Genomic DNA, 19147 nt, shown 5'->3' on the forward strand with positions numbered 1-19147 from the left:
CCCTTATGGGTGGAGCATCTAATAACTCCTTGAAACTCCCAAGTTGACTTTCTGACAATCTCTGTACTATCTCTGGTCAACAGAGCCAAGCAACCAGCATGTTACGATATCAGCTTACTCCCCTTAGCTCTTCCACAAATCGCATTGCACTTCCACATCCACTGTTTTTCCCTGTTACGTTTTGTCACTGACTTAGGCTAAATGTTCAGGGACAGGGACCAGCTTGTTTTTAAGTCTGCAAGGGTTTATAGGAATGCTTATTGATTCAGTACTGCCACAAAAATAGTAAGCATTACATGATAGAATGGTTGTAATCATAATGGAAAAGTACAGAACTGGAGAGGATCCTGCAAAACTAGCAAAAAAAGAAGTGGAAACTCAAGAAACAGAATAAACAAAAAAAGGACACTGAAATGAAGAAAAAAACAGAGAAAAATGTAAACAGGAAGAGATGGGAAGTAACAAAATAAGAAGGTAGAGAAACTTATGGAATAAGAAGGTAGAGAAACTTATGGAATAAAGGAATGAGAGGGGCAGAAAGAGTAAGAGAAATGCTTGAAGATGGAAACAATAAAAAAATACAGAGTTCTGGCACTTCTCATTCAGTCAAAATCTTCTGCTACATTTCCTGTGAAAGGTTATGAATCTGGCTTTGAACTCTTCATACAGACAAAATTAATGAACATCAGCTGAGGAAGGTAAATGCATGTCATAAACATTGTTGATCTGTGAGGAACTTTGAGCATTATTAATGAAAAAAATCTGTTTGTTTCTAAGTATATGTTTATAGACTTGGCATATTAATTACTTAAAAAATGTATTTGAGGCTGCAAAGTCAAGTTTGCTCATGATACTGAGCAAAACGTAAATTCATAAAGACCAGAGGTTCTTTTGGAGAGTTGCAGAAACATATCATGCTATTATCAGGTGATTAAATAGTCAATTAAATTCATGTAGATAAAGGTAAAGGTAATGCACATGTCAAATCCCAAGCTCAGCTTTAAATACACAGTGATGGGTAACTACTAGCTGGTACTGTTCAGGAACTTCAACAGGCAAGGCCATAAAAATGTAACCTCAATGCTGCATAGCCACTAAAAAGGAGACAGAATTCAGGAATTATTAGGCAAATAATAAAAAAAAAATATGAAATGAGATAATATAGTTTTGCTTGTAGATGTTCTTGGTACGCTTAAATCTTGAATATCAGATGCAGTTCAGTTCTCCCCTCTCAAAGAAGAGCAGAGAGTGGTGATAAGGGTGGTTGAATATATGGGATGGTTTGGATATGAAGATCAATTAAATAGACCATGATATTTCTGCATAGATAAAAGACGGATAGATAAAGAATATGATAATAAAATGAGTAGTACAGGAGAAGAACAGAAAATGATTGCTCACTGTGTCTTCCCATCCAACAGCTAGGTGACATCAAATAAAACTTTATTCCATTCAAAACTAGTACATTCAAAACAGACAAAAGGAGAGCAACTTTTTTCCATAACCCATAGTTAGGCTGGGAAACATGATGTCATGTTAGATGCAAAAAAATCATCCAGTTTCAAAGAGCAAATGGAGAAGTAACGGAATAAAAGAGTTGTTAAGAGTTGTAACATACAAGGATACAGCTGGTGGCAAGCTAAATCCTTAGGTGTTGGGAATTTTTGGGAAAGCATCTTGCTCTGGGTTGTGCTTCTCCCTGCAAATTTACTCAGCCGGTGTTGGAGATACTGGTTTGGGTGGTCCTTTAATCTGACTCATTACTTCTGGTTTTATATTCTCACATTTTCAGCACAGCCTTTATGACACAGCCTTTACTTTTTTACATCATCTCTGTCAAGGGTGTGCAGGCAGATGGACAGTGGTTTACACTAAATGATGGGGTGCATTGGGAGGGTAAAGTGAGTCGGCCAGAAAAACAACATACCGATGGCCCCAGGAGTATGCCACTCAGAGGGCTGCTACAAGATTTGATGGTCAGTAGAGACCTGCCTGTGGAACAGGTGCCGAAGAGGGACCAGATCTGTTGCCAGCCAGTGAGAGGAGGTGCGTATTCCACCTCGCTGCAAACATCACTCTGCCTTGTAGCAAGGGAGATGTGGCATGTGCCAGCAAAGCCAAAGCCACCTCGCTGTTGCTGCAGAGCAGCTTGTGTGCAGGCTGCATTGCCTCTCAAGGGTCTGGCAACAGCAGGACTTGGGGCTGCAGCTACCCTCACTCCTCCTGCTGTGTGGGCTGCGCATGTGAGAAACTGCTAGCATCTCAGACAGGGGAAGGGGGAAGCAGTGGGCCAACCCAAGGCTAAGCTAGCAATACAGTGACGGGGGGATCTACCAGACAAAAGATGTGAACAGGGAGTATGGGGAACTCCCTGCAGGTGAAAATTTTCAAAGAGAGTGGCAGGGATGTGCCGCTGAGGCTGGAATTCTGAAGTAAGTATGCAGTTGGCAAAACAGAGGGCAGTGGGGAAAGACTAAAACAGGATGGGTTGCTTATTTAGGGTGGTGGTGGAGAAGGGTTGTAAATAAAGCAGACAGGGATGTTGTGGGATCCCTGTTGAGCAGCCCCGTGGCTGACCGGTGCTGCCTGGAGCAGGACAGACCACACATCCCCAGCAGGTTTGCTTTTTTCCTGCAGAATTCCTGCCTCACTCAATCCACAGGAAGAACAGTGTTTACTTACTGAATAGCTATTCATTTTGTTGTTTCTTTCTCATTGTTCTGCATGAAGCTTGTACGTATACCTTGTTCACTGCAGTCTAGTGAGACCCCTTTCACAACGATAAGCATGAATTTTCTTATGGGTGTGTGTTAGTTACAAGGATATCTGTCTCTTCATTAATACTCACCTTCTCAAAATCTCTTTGAGGCAAGTGCTGTCTTCCCCTTACAGAAGTGGATCTAGGGCACAAGGAGAATAAAACTGGAATTAGCATTGTGTGCCTGATTTAAGAAAACTGTAAGGTAATTCTTCAGAGAATTCAGCATGATACTTCGCTATGCATATTAACAGTGTTCCCCATTGGTGTGGGCAGCAGATCCAACTGCTGTGTGCTTCTGTGCGTTGGAATAGTAAGCAGCTTTTATTCAGAAAATGAGGCACTGAAATTCTGAACAGATGGTGTTTCAGTGGCCTGGTCAGCATACCAGGGGACTTCTAGAAAAGGCAGGCATAAAATGGTGTTCTCCAGCGTACCATGCAGCTGCATTAACTGTGCAAAGCTGTTGTTATTGCTGCAGTCCCCCGTCCTGCCCACCTCACGTTTCCTGGCTCACAGGCAATGTTGTCCCTCCCTACACAGACAGTTCAAACCCATAGTGAGTTGCTCTCTGAAAGTGATGCACGGGCTGCACATACACAGTGAAGCTTTTGACTAAGTATCTCTTTTATAAACATAATTTTCCAGCTTCATTAAAAATTTCACAGATGAGTGATTCTATCAGATAGCAATGTACTGACTAGGTTGTGTCATCAGTTTTACTCTCACACACAAACTCTTCCCTGTGTCTCAGACTTGCTCCTCCTTGTTTCTTCAGTTTGTTCACAGTCCCCATTCCAGTTGCCTCTCCACCCTTATGCAGTAAGTTTTTACTCTTTTTTCCATATTCCTCAATGTGGATTCCTTGTCTCAGAACTTTACCTCCATAATTTGTCTAGCCACAATGCCCCATCATGCAAACCATCTCTTCTGCCCATGGCCCATGTTTCCCTCATGCATTCCTCCAAAATTCCCAGTCTGAGTTTGTCTGTGCCACCAGTAGCTCCTAACAAAATCTCCTTGCCAAGACAGTCCCTCCTCTTCTTTTGCTTCTTTCTTTCTTGCCACACCTTTTGTACCAAACTTGCTTCTTCCTTGATACCTTCTTCTCTGGAGCCTTTACAGAATCTTTATTTTCCATTCAACCTTCATTTTACAAAGTTAAACAAGATGTTCACCATTAAACACTAGTATCAATGTAAGAGGGAAAGGTTATAATTCATCATGAGCAGTTAGACTGGGAACTAGGCGGCTTCTGGCCACCCATGGAGTGAGATCCTGTAACAGCCTTTCAGAGATAAGTGAAAAGAGGTGTCCTTGACTGTTTTCATCTGTGGCTGCAAGGAAGTTTTATCATGCTCAGGGATAACAGTATCTTTGGAATTTTTAGCTGTGAATCTCTAATAAATGCCTACTGAGCATATGTAAAAATAGATATTGCATTATCTATTAAGGATTGCTTATCTTAAGAGGACTATTGACCAGGAAGCCAATAGAAGTATCCTTGATACAAAACCCATGTCTCTGCCAAATTTCAAGTTGCTGCTTCAAACCAGATAAGGAGTTAACTCTGTCAAAAAAGTGCCAATATACAGATTTTTAATGTAAAGAAAACTGTCTTAGTTTTTTTTTTTCTTTTTTTTCTTCTTTGCTTTGTTCAGGCTCACAGATTCACAGAATTGGTGAGGTTGGAAGGGACCCCGGGAGATCATCTAGTCCAACCGCTTTATTTTGCTGAACTTCATGAGATTCTTGTCTGCCTGCTTCTTCAGCCTGTTGAGGTCTCTCTGAATGGCAGCACAACCAACTCCTCCCAATCTGTATGTCTTGCAAACTTGCTGAGGGTGCACTCCACCCCTTCATCCAACTCTTTAATGAAGAGATTAAACAGTACTGGACCCTGTCTTGACCTCTGGGGTCCAGCACTAGTGACTGGACTTCATGCCACTCACTGCAAGCCTCTGCACCTCTGGCAAGTTCAGTTTTCAACACACCTCATTGTCCCCTTTTCTAGGCCATGTTTCATCAGTTTGTCTGTGAGGATGTAATGGGAGACAACGCTGAAAGTCTTTACTGAGATCAAGATAAACAACATCCATATCATCACAGGCCATCAGGTTGTTCAGGCATGATTTCTGCTGACTACTCTCTATCACCCTCTTGTCCATCGTATGTTTCACATGTTTTTTTGGGATCATTTGCTCTATCTCCTTTGAAGGGATTGAGGTAAGACTGACTGGCCTGCAGTTCCACAGATTCTCCTTCTTGCCCTGCTTGAACATGACTGACAGGAAACCCCCAGTTGCCATGACTTTTCAGTTATCAAAAGTGGCCTTATAATGACTTCAGCCAGCTCATTCAGTGCTCACAGGGTGCATCCCATCAGGTCCCATGGACTGTATGTCCAATTTGTTTAAATGTTCCCTAACCTGGTCCTCATTTCTGACTGAATTTTTGCAAGGCGTTCAGCCAAAGATGGAAGACTTCACATCAAACATAGTCTGTCAAATTGCAGCCAACTTAAATCTGGTGCTTTGGATGGAAGATGTCTTGTAACAAGTGATGCTATCGGTATGTGACATGTGTGTGTGCATGTGCATTACAGTGTTCTTAACCCATTAAAGATGGTACTCAGCCCATGTACCTTTAGCTATCTAATGGTTAAATATGTAATTAAGAAATAGTTGTTTACATTCCCTCTACAGTCCAAAGAGAAAGACTGGCATCTCCAGTTGACTTGTCCCACTTATTTTGAATTAATTCTACCCTTGGTGTCCTAGAGAATGACAAATCAGTATTTTTAATTCTTGAAATTGTATACCATGTCTTTAAGGGTCAATTCTACCCAATTCAACGTTAAGAACAAAATACTCTTTGTTTTTAATGAGAACAAGATTTCAGTATACATCTATATTTTTTCAATTTTTCTAGCTGCATTGTCTAAGGCTAAAGTTCTTCCTTTCTTTGATCAGGGACATGGATTAGGAATAAGGCACAAGTTCTTTCTGAGAGTTTCTCAGTCAGGTGTAGAACAAGGTGGAAAACTATGAATCTGAAAGGTGGAATAAATACTATCACAACTTAATAGATAACAGGTGCACCTTTTCTGACACAGGCAATGTAGTGCCTACCAAATGTCAGCATTTTGTGTGAGCTACCTCATAATAATGGGACAGAAAGAGCAGGGCCACATATACTGTGTGGAACTTCTACAACACTGCAGAAATTGAGATTTTCCCATGTTCCTGCAGAGATTCTGTGTTTGTAGCTGTTCCTCAGGTCTCTTGGGAAGCAGCAGGAGTGGGCCAGCACATTTCCCATCTAAGATGCTGGGTGCCAAACCTTGAGGTGATATGTGCTCTTTTGAAGAGTTGATCCTTGCAAAATTTACCAGCAGACGCAACTAACCTGAGTGGTCCTGGCATACAGCAAAAATTGATGAGGGATGAGCTGCACCAACTACAGAAAAAATGCTATCAGACAGTGGACATCTGGACATAATTTCTTCCCTACTTTTTCTTTGCTGTATAGTATTTTCAGCTGTATTACGCCTGCTTCAATTTAGACAACCCACATGCTGGCTAAACTGCCCAACTAAGGTCTTACATGGTCCTACATGATTCCTTACAGAGGGGGCTTAAAAGAAGTTACATAGGTATATTTAGCTTTTTGTTTAGCAGACAAATAAGCACTACCAATGAGACTGCACTCGAGGGCATGTGAATGTGTCTCTGTGGCTCTGCTGGAAAATAATTTTGTTGTAAAATAATAGAACAATAAATAATAGATGGAGAACTTTGCAGCAAATTAGCAGTTAGTTATCTGTTCAAAATCCCTACTCTCCCTCCCACACAAGGCTAAATGGGGTGTGGATTATCTCACAGAGGAGTTGCAAAGAGATTTTTGTATGAAAGATACTGCATATTTCTTTTGGCAAGTATAGCTCCATACCATTCTGAATAAATGAACAAACATACTGACTGATGACCACAATAAACACAAAATAACAGACACTTTACTTAATCCTCCACATCACAGCTTCTTCACAATTTGATCATTCTGAAATATTGCATTAGTTGTTATACTGTACTATATATATAGTTGTTATACTGTACTGTTCTAATTACTTACAGAAAACTACTTTCTCTTTTGTAGGAAATGTGGAAGATTTCATATGATAATATGGTGCTGTTTTATTATCTGGGTTTTCAAATTACTCCCATAGTGATGTTTTAGGTATTTATTCTTCTTTTATTCATACTTGCATGAAACCACACGTGAACTATACATAATGGCAGTCATGTAAGCACACCTTCACTGTCCTCCCTTCAGTGAACCATGAGGTCTGAGAATTATGTGGGATTATATTGTTTTATTGCCAAAGTGACTAAAGGGTGAGCCTTTCTTCACTGTGACCTGTGTTCTTGCTTTGCTTTTAAAATAAATAATACCACAAATATTGACAGAAGAAAATTTAGGCTCAGTTCAGGGAAATCCCCTAGTTGCACGAAAGGACTTTGGGATACACTTGACATGAGGAATTTCGTTGATGATATAAAGTTACTGGCATTGGATCATTGGCAGGTGTGTTTGGCGTGAATGTGGCCAGAATGATACTTCACCTTAGGGATTACCAACTCTTGGACTTGCCTTTTCCAGTTGCGCAGAACTGATCCCATATTAAAGAACTGCAGGTAGTTCACCATGGATGCAGCTGAGAGTCTGGCCCTATAAATCTAATCTTTCTAATCAGATAATCTGATAAATGTCCCTGCTGGAAGTGCAGGAGAATGCTGGGTAGAAGGGAACAGCTGGGATCCTTTTAACGTCTAATTGCCTCATGTGTGCTGTTATTTGCATTTATGATATAGCCAACAGTTGGACAGTGCAGTGCATAGGCCACCTTTAAACACTGGTTTAGTCCTGCCAGGAAAGGGAAGGAGGGTCATTAATCCTCGACTGTATTTGTGTGCACAGTATCCCACAATCACAATGCAAACCTACTCACCATTATTCTAACACTGCTAATTGGGGGGAATTCAGCAGACATGTCTGGTATTCTCTGAGGTCCAGCTGGTATCCAATTTCCAGCAGTTTGCAGAGTAACACGAAGGTCAAGTAACTTCACCAAGGTTACACCATAAGTGGCTCAGCTGGGATTAGGACCCAGATTGTCCTTGCTCCTAATCTTTTGCCTTATTAATCACTGTAGGCTCTTCCTGCAAATACCTAACAAGTTCATATTTGCTGATCTACAAACACAATGTTATGGTCAAAGTCACTTAATCTGGGGAAACTAGATTTCACGAGAAGGGACATAATGAAATAGTATTAGCAAAGCTAACTCGTAACTGAAGTGGAAAATAATTAAGACTGGATTTTGCTTATGGGACCTGTTATTTTAATGGCAGTGTTCTACTTCTCTTGATCTCTCATTTCTCAAAACTGCACACCTGGCCACTCTCCCTTATCAGCTGTCGATACATATGCTATTGAGGAGCATGATATTTCCTGAGCTTTTTTGAATCTGTATTAACTTTAGTATATATTCTTTGATATAAATATCAAAGATATTGGCTGACTGGCAGAAACAGTAACAAGGTGGCTGTCACATGGTTTATTTGTCCTTTTGTAAAACTTTCTGTGATGCAAATACTGCAGCATTTTGGACTATAAAATTGTTAAATGTAGCTGTTCTACTCATCTCTTGTGTGGGATGGAGTATTCCATCTTTAAGAGGAAAACCAGCAACAGAATTTTTAGTTAGGATGAGGAAACCTCCTGACTTTCCATATCTCTAACTGAAAACCACATTCAGTATTATGGAACATGAAACAGTTTATAGTGCCAGATGGTTTTAATTAAAGGCTTAGTTTCCCCAATACAAAGACACTTCATTACAAACCAACAAACAAGTTCACACCAGTAGTCTGCTCTGTTTCTGTAAACAGGAATGGGTAGAATGCACATGTCTGGAGAACTGCTTGGAAAGCCTCATGGGACACAGAACTAAAATAATAGCTAACACATCGTACATAGATTAAGGAGCCAGAAAAACAAAAATGTCTTTTTTTAGCCTGTTGTTAAACTACATCAACATAGTGTAACTGATCTTCTTCCATTAGGCAGTGAAATCCAAAGCCACGGGGCACAATTAAAAGGCAACCTGACACCTGCTGTTTCCAACACATCTTTTGAAATAGCTAGAAAGAGACTATGTGTCTTATCAAGGGATTGAGGATGGTATATGAAGGGGTTTCCATTGTAGGTTCCTTCTTCAGAGTTAGCCCAGTACTATATGGCCTGGACTCCCGCATAAAGGGAGTTCCATCTCTATCTCCAGCCTTCAAAAGTTGCCACCCGATATTAATAATCTCAGAAAAAGTGCCAAAGATGAATGAATATGGAAGTGGGACTCATTTGCAGTGTGATTATAGAAGATTAAATGCAATGACACAGTTGTGGGGCTACACAGAGAAACTTCTGTTGTGCCACTGCCTTTGCCAGACGCGAACTGCAGTAGAGGACCCACTGGCTAAAGATTCAAAATGCAAGATGACATAATAAGAATAAGAATTACTGATTATATTAAACCAACAGATTTTTAGATTTTTGCCTAAGAATAATGGTTTACAGTCCATTTGAAACCTTTTAGGGAGCCAATGAAACAGATTAAAATTGGATAAAAGAGAAGAGATTTCCGTCAATGTCTAACTTGATACCATGATGAGATATTGGGTCAGCTGGAGACCTTTTCAGAGCAATTTCTAGAAGACCCAGATAAAACTCAGCATGTGGTGATATAACAAATATACAAAAAAGTACAAAGGTATCTGAGTAAAAGAAAGGAATTTAGTTTGCCATTAGATTCAGGATGGTAGGGATTTCATTAGGAGAGGTTTATCAGCAGAGTCTGATAAGTTACCATTGTTCAAGCAGCAGAGAGGAAACAAGTTGTGTCCAATTCAGCACAGAGATATTTCCATGATTTCCACAGAATTCAACAGGAAGCAAATGCTCATACCTGAATGTTGTTTACTTTTCCCATTGGATTTTGGTTTGAAGTGTATGTGTGTATCTAAGGTTAAAATGCAGGAAGTCACACTGAAATTCATGAGAAAACCATTGTATTAGAAATGACACCCAGTTCTTGAAAAAGAAACTCAAGAATTTCCTAGTAGGTATCAAAGAAGGTACAAAGCTGTTGGTCTGTAGAGTAAGATAAAGAAATACTTTAAGCTAATATATTAGCTTATAGTATTATTCATTGCAGAACAAATTAATCTTATAAAGAACTAATTCTTTTAGGACCCTCATGAGCATACACCTTCATGACGGATAAACTAAGGCAGAGAGGTTAAACAACCTGACCTGAAGTGTGCAGATATGTACATGTGCCCCTAGGTGGTAAAAACCCATGAGAGGGCTCTACTGACAGATACTCATAACTATTAGAAATGCAAAAATGGACAGAAGTTATGGTCTTATAGAATAAATAATGCCACGTCTTATGTTACAGCATAGAACAATGTGATGACTTTAAATATTTCAGTTTGTGTATCTATATCTTCCAAAAGGGAAATTAGCACCCACCTTGCTAAAGAAAATGAGAGCAGTACTCAGGATGTATTTTGTAATGTTGCATCAGAAAACCAGTATGTGCAATGCTCTGTGGTTTCTAGTTTGTTTACCACCAAGAATAAAATCTTCCCCATTTTGAAAGGCTTGAGGATTGTCTTGTTTTCTCAGCATCTCTGTGTATTTTTTTGCAGATTATTAACAATTATTATTGTTAGTTAACAGATTATTGCAATTTGCTTTGATTCAAACTTTTCTGGGTTTGCCAGTCCCTCTTGTCTCAAGTGGGCAATTGTGTTTCACCTTACTGCTCACATGTTGCTTCACTGCTGTTAAAAAAGGGTGTTAGGTCCTTTGTTAGTACCTGCTGATGAGGAAGACGCTTGTGTCACCCAACACATCCTACTAGCTCAGCTGTCACTGAAAGCTGCAAAGTCAAGATGTCTCCTACAGTCAGTTTAGGCATCTCTCATAGCTATCTGGCCATAACTAGTTTTCCAAAGGGCAATGACCTCCAAGCGAGCTAACTGGTGTAACCTGTCTTGAAGTACATGAGATGAGACAGGATGCTCTGGGTGGCTTCATGACTTTCAGTTGTAACTGTGCTCTAGATTTTTGCTCTTAAGTCTAAATATCAAAAATATCAATAAATATCTGGAGTCTAAAATCCTGATCCAATTTTTTGCTTTCTAGACCTTGTCCTAGTTCCTCTTCCTACTGAGTGCTAGTTCCTAATCCTGCCCTTGATCTGTTCTGGCTTGGTTCCTAGCTCTTGCCTCTTTCCTTTCCAGACCTATTTTCTGCTTTAAGTTAGCTTGTCTGACCTTGCTTCAGCTATGACTGCTCCTGATGCTGAAGATGCTTGCATACATTGAGACTAAAATTACAATAAGCCAAATCTGATCTTCACTTAACCATGCAAACTTTAGTTTTCATTAGACTAAAACATACTCTGAGGACACTGACTTTAGTATAATCAAGAAATAGGTACAAATAAATCCTAGTTCTGGTATTAAGGCAAGCTACTCATGAAGGTGAATCTCATCTTTCGGCAGATTTTTACTAACTGAATCACATGTGGTAAAGCCATACACACAGTGATAAACTTTTAAAAAAATTTTTGTTTACACATTTCTAAGAATGGCTCTTCCATCTGCTGTCTGGCAACACTCCCCCATGCCTGAATGTTAATAATAAAAAAGTCTCATAATAATTTCACATAATGGGAAGGCAGAGAGACGCCTTCTCCACAAAGAAGACTCAGTAACTTCCTAAGAATGTTTCCTCACTTGTACAACAGACTGTCTGGATGCAAGTGATCAGAAATCGTACTTGAAAAAAATATGCTGAGAATAAGTATATGTAGGAAATCCAGTTATAACAGGTTCTCTTAACAGGATGTGTCCATCTGGTAGGTGTATTAAAATAATTAACAGAGGGAACTGATGTACGGAGTCTATTTAGCGGAGCATCATCTGGCCAAAAGCAGATTCCAACAGAGCCGTAGAAGAGGAGGGCAAATGCTGCTATTTTCCCAGCTTGCTCTCCCAGTGCACAGCATGCTGAGGCCTAAGCCATCTTAATTCACAGGCTGTAGCTTCCATTTTAATAATTTATTTTTTCTTCTGTGAATTTGTCTAATAGCTTGTCAAATTCATTTAAATTCTTGGTATCCTTCACTTCTTCTGAAAGTACATTCCCTGATTTAACCCTTACAGAGCACCCTGTTTATTTGTTTTGAACTGGCCTTTTGGTAACTTAATTTTATGCCTTCTAATTCCTTTACTACAAGAAACGAGCGGTCATCCTTTGCTCACCTCCTTCATATCACTTCTATTGTATCAGCTCTTAAGCTATCCCCTTTTCATGGCTGAACAGTCTGAGTTTCTTCATTCTTCTACTAAAGTGATTCCATGCATTTGGGTTCCTTCTTTGTAGCCCTCCTGGCTTTGTGATACCCAGATTGAGGAAGGGAAGCCAGAACTGCAGGTAGTGTGGAAGATACATCCATAGCAAGAATTTATGTAGTGGCACTGTAATGTTTACTGTTTTGTGCTCCACTCCTTTTCTACTGGTTCTTAACATTCTCTTTGCTTTTACGATTATTACTGAGCATAGAGACACTGCTTTCACATCAATGTCTATCACGTCTCAAAGATAATTTTCCCGGGTGGTATTAGCCATTTTGAGGCCCGTAATTTTCTATATAAAATTACTATTGCTTTTCCTGATATTGTACTGAATTTCATTTTCCAGTTTATTGACCAGTTCTTCAGCACCATGAACACTGTGTACAGCTCTTTGCAGAAAATTGTGACTTGAAAAACTTACTGTCATCATCAAACTTAGGCATGGTGTTGTTTCACGCTTCCACCCCATGAATATACCGAGCAGCACAGGCCTGAACATGCTCTGAAGTGCAACAGAGAATTCGTGGGAGTTTCTTGTAACTTCCAAGAAAATAAACTTTACAAACTACCATACCATAAATTCATATATTCATGTATTCTATGCCTTTTTTAGAGTTTCTATTGCTTCACTCTTCATGGACATAAGAGTCTGTTAGTTAATAGCTCTTTCGTTCACCTCATATCCTGTAAAAAATTGGGATGCCATATGCCATCTTCTGCTCTTTTGGCACCACATCAGTTTTAAGTGGTATCTCAGCCATAATTGTGCAAACATTTCATTCTTTCTTGCACTAGAACTCCTGGCTCTGGTCTTAAGTAACTTTGCTACCGTTCATTCTGTTCTGTAACCTTTTCTACTTTGAGACACTTTGAGACAATTTAAGACAGTCTTTCACACATATTTCATAGAGAAGAGCTCTAATGCAGAAATCTCCATAAGTCTGTTCTTACAGATGCAAATAATTAATTTTGGTTTCCTTCCTGTGGTTTGATCTTCTGAGTGCTCATTTTATACCTTGCTCATCTATTGGCTGTACAGATTTTCTGAAAGAGTGCCTGTTTGTGATATTTTTTTTATGATGTGGGCTAAATCATTCCTGATTCATAGCAGTTAAAATTCTGAATCACTTTGTGGCTTTTAGTAAGTAAACTTAATCTCATGCATTTGTCTAGTTCAACATTTAATATATTTATTAAATATATACTTTACAAAATTTAATTAGTTGATGTTTCTTTTCTGGCTGGTCTGTAATGAGTTTATAAACGATATTCTTATGTACTGCTTAGCAGCTGCAGCCACTAGTTAGTATCTCCGGAACAGCTCAAATGATTATCTGTTTTTCCAGAAGACACAAAGTTCTGAATATGTTCATGAAAAGTATATTAAAAAATATGTCCGTCTTCGTGGTACAATGCGGTGGGCAATATCACAGGTAGCAGAGGCTGGAAAACCATGATGGAAAGAACCAGGGACTGAGCATACTTAGAAGAATGAAAATTATGTTTAGGAATTGACAGATCTTACTTAGCCTTGGTAGGCAAACTGCCTAGGAGGGCAGCCTTTGAACTGAAAGCACAAAAGAATTGAGATGCCTCTGCTATTTCTTTTAAGAATATCTGGTTCATAGGAGTTAGAAAAGATCTGTTGTGACACCAACAAAAAGCCTGAGTCAAGTAATCTTACTGCTAGATGGTTGTTTCAAATTCTTGTAATGACATATAAATAGTAAGTAGAAAATGCTACCTTACAGATAAACAACATAATATAGATGAAGAGTTCAAAGAAAATACATCTATTCTATTCTGTTCCTTGCCAGTTCATTCATTAAAGGTGCTAACTTGACTTCCTATATTACACTTTTTTACTGATGTATTACATAAAACTTTTTTGGTGGGGCCTTTCGAGTTCATTTTCAAATCTATTATTTCCATACTGATCTGCTTACAAAAAGTTTCAAACTGTGCTTGACACTGAAATAAATAATACATCAGCTAGGCAGAGTTCATTTCTTTCACAAAGTACAGTGTACTTCAAGCAATGCTTGTAGGATTGAGATGCTTCATGACCATAAGAGAAGTTCCATATTTCCTTCTCTAAGATAAAACATCAGTACACTGTGAAAATAAGAAAGTCACCTTTTTAACTGGTTCCTGATATGCTAGATTCCAGGCTTTGATGATCAAGTATTTTGCAATGTATGGTTGCCTATATATCACTATATGTGTGAAATATGTATACGTGTAAAATAAACACCTGAATTTTGACTTTTTTTTTCTTTAACGGTAAATAGCCTAGTTTTGTTTCATTGATTATAACAGTAACAAAGGATAATGGTAAGGCTTCCTTTTCACAATATATTATCTTATAAACATAACAATACTAATGCTGACACATAGTGGTATCATTATTAATATCAAAACATCACTGAATTCTCATTAACGCTTTACCTGCGTATCTACAGTAATATTGCAACAGTGAAAGAAGTCAATAATTTTGATTTCTTTGTGGATTTCATGGTGCCAATCAGTCTTGGAGCTATCTAAACCATAACTGTTACAATTGCAGGAATAAAAGTTAAAATGAAAACCACTACAGCATTGGTAACATCTGTGGAAAGAGAAACTACTTTAAATTCATGTTAGATTGAACAAAAAATGGCAGAGAACCAAGACTAAAAGTTGTCATAGATCAAAAAAACTTTTTGAGATTTAGCTATTTTTTCTACACATAGCAACAATTGTGAATAACTCACAAATGTGAAAATCTAACTGAAAAATATGTTTTCACGTTTAGCCAGGTATTTCCACTTTGTAATTCAAATATAGAACACACTAGCAGGAACACTTCATTTTTGTTACTAACTCAGAAAGCAGCTCTTTCACATCTGTGAAAATTCAGTGATTTCAGGCAAATGCATAAGCAACTTCACATTAAAAAGAAATGGTTTTCTTTAAAAAATTAAGAGTTCCTCAGCTTCATTCGGTCATCCATGCTTGGTATTTGCCTTAGCATAGACTTTTGAAAATTGAATTATCTTTTTTTTCCCCAGAGTATTTCTGAGGAATTCCTTACGTCAGTCCCAATTATTTGGTGTGGATTAATTTCTGATATAAGTAATTTCTGATAGTCCAGCAGATTATGCAATAAATTGATCCAATCTGCCCTGCTACCCATAAATAAGCTGGATATCTACATGAAAACAGACATAAAGTATTCCTGTTTGTGAAACACCCATGTATTTGAGGAAAGCATTCAGTTTTAGGTTTTAAAAGATCACATATGCAGAACTAATAGCAACAATAATAAAAACCACATTATGAAGGCTACTTATTTGCTAACTGCCCTACCAATTTAAAACAGATTAATGCTAATGACAAATGTAATAGGAAGTCCTGTCATTGTTTGCTATTTCAGATGCACAGAATTATGTGATGTAATGTGGACTGGGACAGCACAAATACCTTTAAAGCTTCCAAAATACTACACAGCTTACATATGTTTCTGGAGACAACAGCCAACACACAGGAAAAAAAACCCAATAACTGACTGCAGATATCAGAGCAATTATTTTGGGTGAAAAGTAAAAACTGCCGTGGGATATTTCGTGTTTCACAGTTGAACATCTTTTCCACAGAATCTCACATAGTCAAGTGGACCAAATTCAATTTATCTTCTGAAAAAGAATGAGGGACTTGAGTATTATGTGGATTCAGTCCTTGATTTTTAAGAATTTGGGAATTTAACAGTGATGTGTACCTATCATGCCTATCCAGATGCATCGTGTGATCTCTATCTTTAGGAAGTCTCCAGTGAGTAGGCTGGAGGTGCACAAGAAATCAGGAGGGGACACAGCTAGGACAGCTGACCCGCACTAGCCAAAGAGGTATTCCGTACTATACAATGTCATGCTAACTATATATAAGTTGGGGGAAGAAGAAGGAGGGAGGAACGTTTGGTGTTACGGTGGTTGTCTTCCCAAGTAACCATTATGTGTGATGGAGCCAGCTTTCCTGAGGATGGCTGAACGCCCGCCTGCCAATGGGAAGTAGTAAATAAATTCCTTGCTTTGCTTTGCTTGCATGTGTGGGTTTTGCTTTAGCCATTACACTGTCACTTCTACTGTTCCGATCCTCTTCCCCATCCCACTGTGGGGGGAGTGAGTGTGCAGCTGTGTGTGGTGCTTAGATGTTGGCTGGGGTTAAACCACAATTATGATGTGATAAAATACTGATAAAATACTTGTTTCTGTCTTTACATCTCAGTTTGTTGGGATTAATAGTTGACAATATGATGTAGATCTAATTTTCAGATTAGGAATACTAGCATTCTAACACAAATTTGATACTGTAGCTGCTTGCTAGATTGATGATTTTAATAGATAATTCTTTTCTGTTATATTTTCTGACTTTAAGGCTGCAGCTAGAACTACTATGCTGTTTCTTGTTCTTCATTTGTAGTTAGTTTTCAGATCCTCCAAAACACTACGGGTATGTGTGTGCAATCTCCACTTCTGACCACTTAGAAAAATGTAATGAATTAGAAGCCGGAAGAATAATTTGAAGATTTGCGTGCAAACCAGTATATTTATTTGCTTGCTTTTGGCACAGATTGTTTCATTTGGGTGTAGCAGAGCCATCAATGATATAATTCTATTTCTGAAGATATTCTTCAGGGCCAAATCCCCCACCCTATAATGGCTTCTATTCATTTTCTTTCACAGTCCAGGACACAAGGGAAATAAGTGATGTTGATTTGAAGAATCAGTCAGCAATATGCAGGCAAGCGGAGGTTATCTTTATTCGGCAGCGCTGGGTGCATGGGGGATTGCTCCACCAAAGTCATGCACACCGAGGCGACTTTTCAGTCCCCCCTTTATACAAGCTACTCATACCTATTCATTAGTTTTCCAAGAAATTGTTTACATATTCATTACAATTCTGAGAATTCATTTACATATCCCGTGCCTGCGCAATGTCCTTGAGGAGTTGTCTCTATGCAGACTCTATTCCTTAGCGGTCATGTTTAAAGTCTCCATCTTCGCTACGTTGCATGTACAACATGAATCTAAGACAAAATGTCCCTTCTAAAGATAACCAACCCAAGGACTTAGCAGTCTGTGCATCTGTCATGTTGCAATAAGGGTCCTTGGACATCTCCCGACTTTAACTAAACATAGGTGTGCCATCCTTTAGATAAGTGGTACAGCATTCACCATTCAATGTCAGTTTGAATGACGAATTAAAAATACATTCATGTTTAATGGTTCCTTATTGCACGCACATACACACTCAATGACAGCAACATTCCTCCCCGTTCTCAAATTGACTCATGAATAAAAAGTGTATTTTTTAAAATGTTGTTGCATCTAGTAGGATATGAGAAGGTTTCCGGAGAAAAATGTAGCTGAATTTCTCAGTTAAAACTGCTCATGAGATAGTTTAAGCTTCTTCCTTTGGGAACCTGAAATTTTCTCCTCGATTTTGATTTTTGAATGGTATTTCACAACTGGAGAGAGGCTTTTCTTTTCAATGACGTCTTCATCCACAATTCATTTTTGCAGTATATTTGTGCCATGGATGCTTGCCCCTTTTTTGGCCATGGTACACCTGAATTTCCTACTTCATACGTGCCTTCATACTCTTTGGTGATCTTCCATTAAAAACTTAGCACAAATATAAAGAGCACGCTACTACTAAGAAGCGTAGTTTATCCCTCTTCTAAGCAGCAATGATATCGTGACTCTAACAAGGCAAGCATCTAATTTGTAGAGGTGTTCACCTTTGATTTTTGGGTTATTGTAACCTTATGAAAACACATCAACTGATCTAATCCTTGTATAATGTTCTGAATGACATCATTGTTGTGATGCCAAAACGGCAGAGTAGCAGAGCTAGCCAATTCGAACCAGACAAACTAGCTCCCAAGTTTTAAGTAAAAAGTCAGGTATTTTATACAGTTTTCGCGAGAGGTTACACAACGTCTTTACATACATATTCATTTGATTTTGACACCTAATCATTCCATTCACAATAGGTGGGATCTAGATGGAGTAGACCTTTCAATTTTCTTTGTTCAACGATTTCCTGACTTGATGGTCTCCTTATCTCCTTCAGATGCTCACCTTATCTTTTCTAATTATTCAGTGTACATTCCTTTCTTGATACAAACAGAGCATCACCCAGGGCATTGTACCAAACTCATCCTGACTAATCCTTTCATTTTAAGACCTTGTTCTGTTTCAGCTGCCACCTTCTGCAGATACCCTCTATCAATTGTGTTTACGCAGCCTGGCAAACCCAGTCTAGGGTGGGCCACAAACAGCCTAAGGCAGGGCCGTTCGTCCTGGGCGTTTCAGATGGGCCACTAGCTTTGCCAGCCCGGTCGAGCTTGGCCGGTTCTGCCTTGGGCAGAGGGCGCAGAACCACTGACAGGTAAGGCCGGGCCATGCGGCCAGGCTGGCCCCGTGTGCCCCGGCCCTAGGGCCAAGGCCCGGCCGTCAGCAGGCGCCCGGCAGGCCGCGGGGCAGGGGTGCGGGCGGCCTCGGCCCTCCCGCCGGCGGCCCGGCACTGTGCTTCTCTGCTGCCCCAGCGCCCGCGGCCGCATCCCAGGCGGAGGAGGAGGAGTAGGCGGCGGGGGCGGGGGAAGGCAGCGGGGCTGTCGGTGCCGCCGCCTCGCCAACCCCGGGGCAGCCGCCCGCCCCACCGGGGTCTGTGCGCCCCACCCCTCCCCCACCCAGCGCTCGCCCGCCCTGGGCCTCGTCGGCCGCCGTCCGTCCCCTCAGGTGAACGCGTATCCCTCCGCCGCGGCCGCCTCCACCGCTGGGCTCACAGCCCCACAATCCCCGGATGGAAACTGTTATGGCCGCCAACAGCGACTCGCCGGGCTATGGAACGGGGCGAG

The 19147-nt window shown here is 39.8% G+C and overlaps 1 protein-coding gene across 4 annotated transcripts in view; it reads left to right on the plus strand.

Annotated features, from left to right (window-relative positions):
* Positions 1-19147, plus strand: part of ZNF518A (zinc finger protein 518A) — a 35995-nt gene that overhangs the window by 6700 nt on the left and 10148 nt on the right. For 2 of the 4 annotated variants that reach the window (XM_080400966.1, XM_080400970.1), the window contains exon 1: positions 521-19147. The gene's annotated coding sequence lies outside the window, so the exon portion shown is untranslated. Of the gene's footprint in view, positions 1-520 lie in introns of those variants that run through there. The other 2 variants (XM_080400967.1, XM_080400968.1) reach the window with 2 other exon arrangements.

Source organism: Falco punctatus (assembly GCF_963210335.1).
Source record: "Falco punctatus genome assembly, chromosome: 9".
NCBI lineage: Eukaryota > Metazoa > Chordata > Aves > Falconiformes > Falconidae > Falco > Falco punctatus.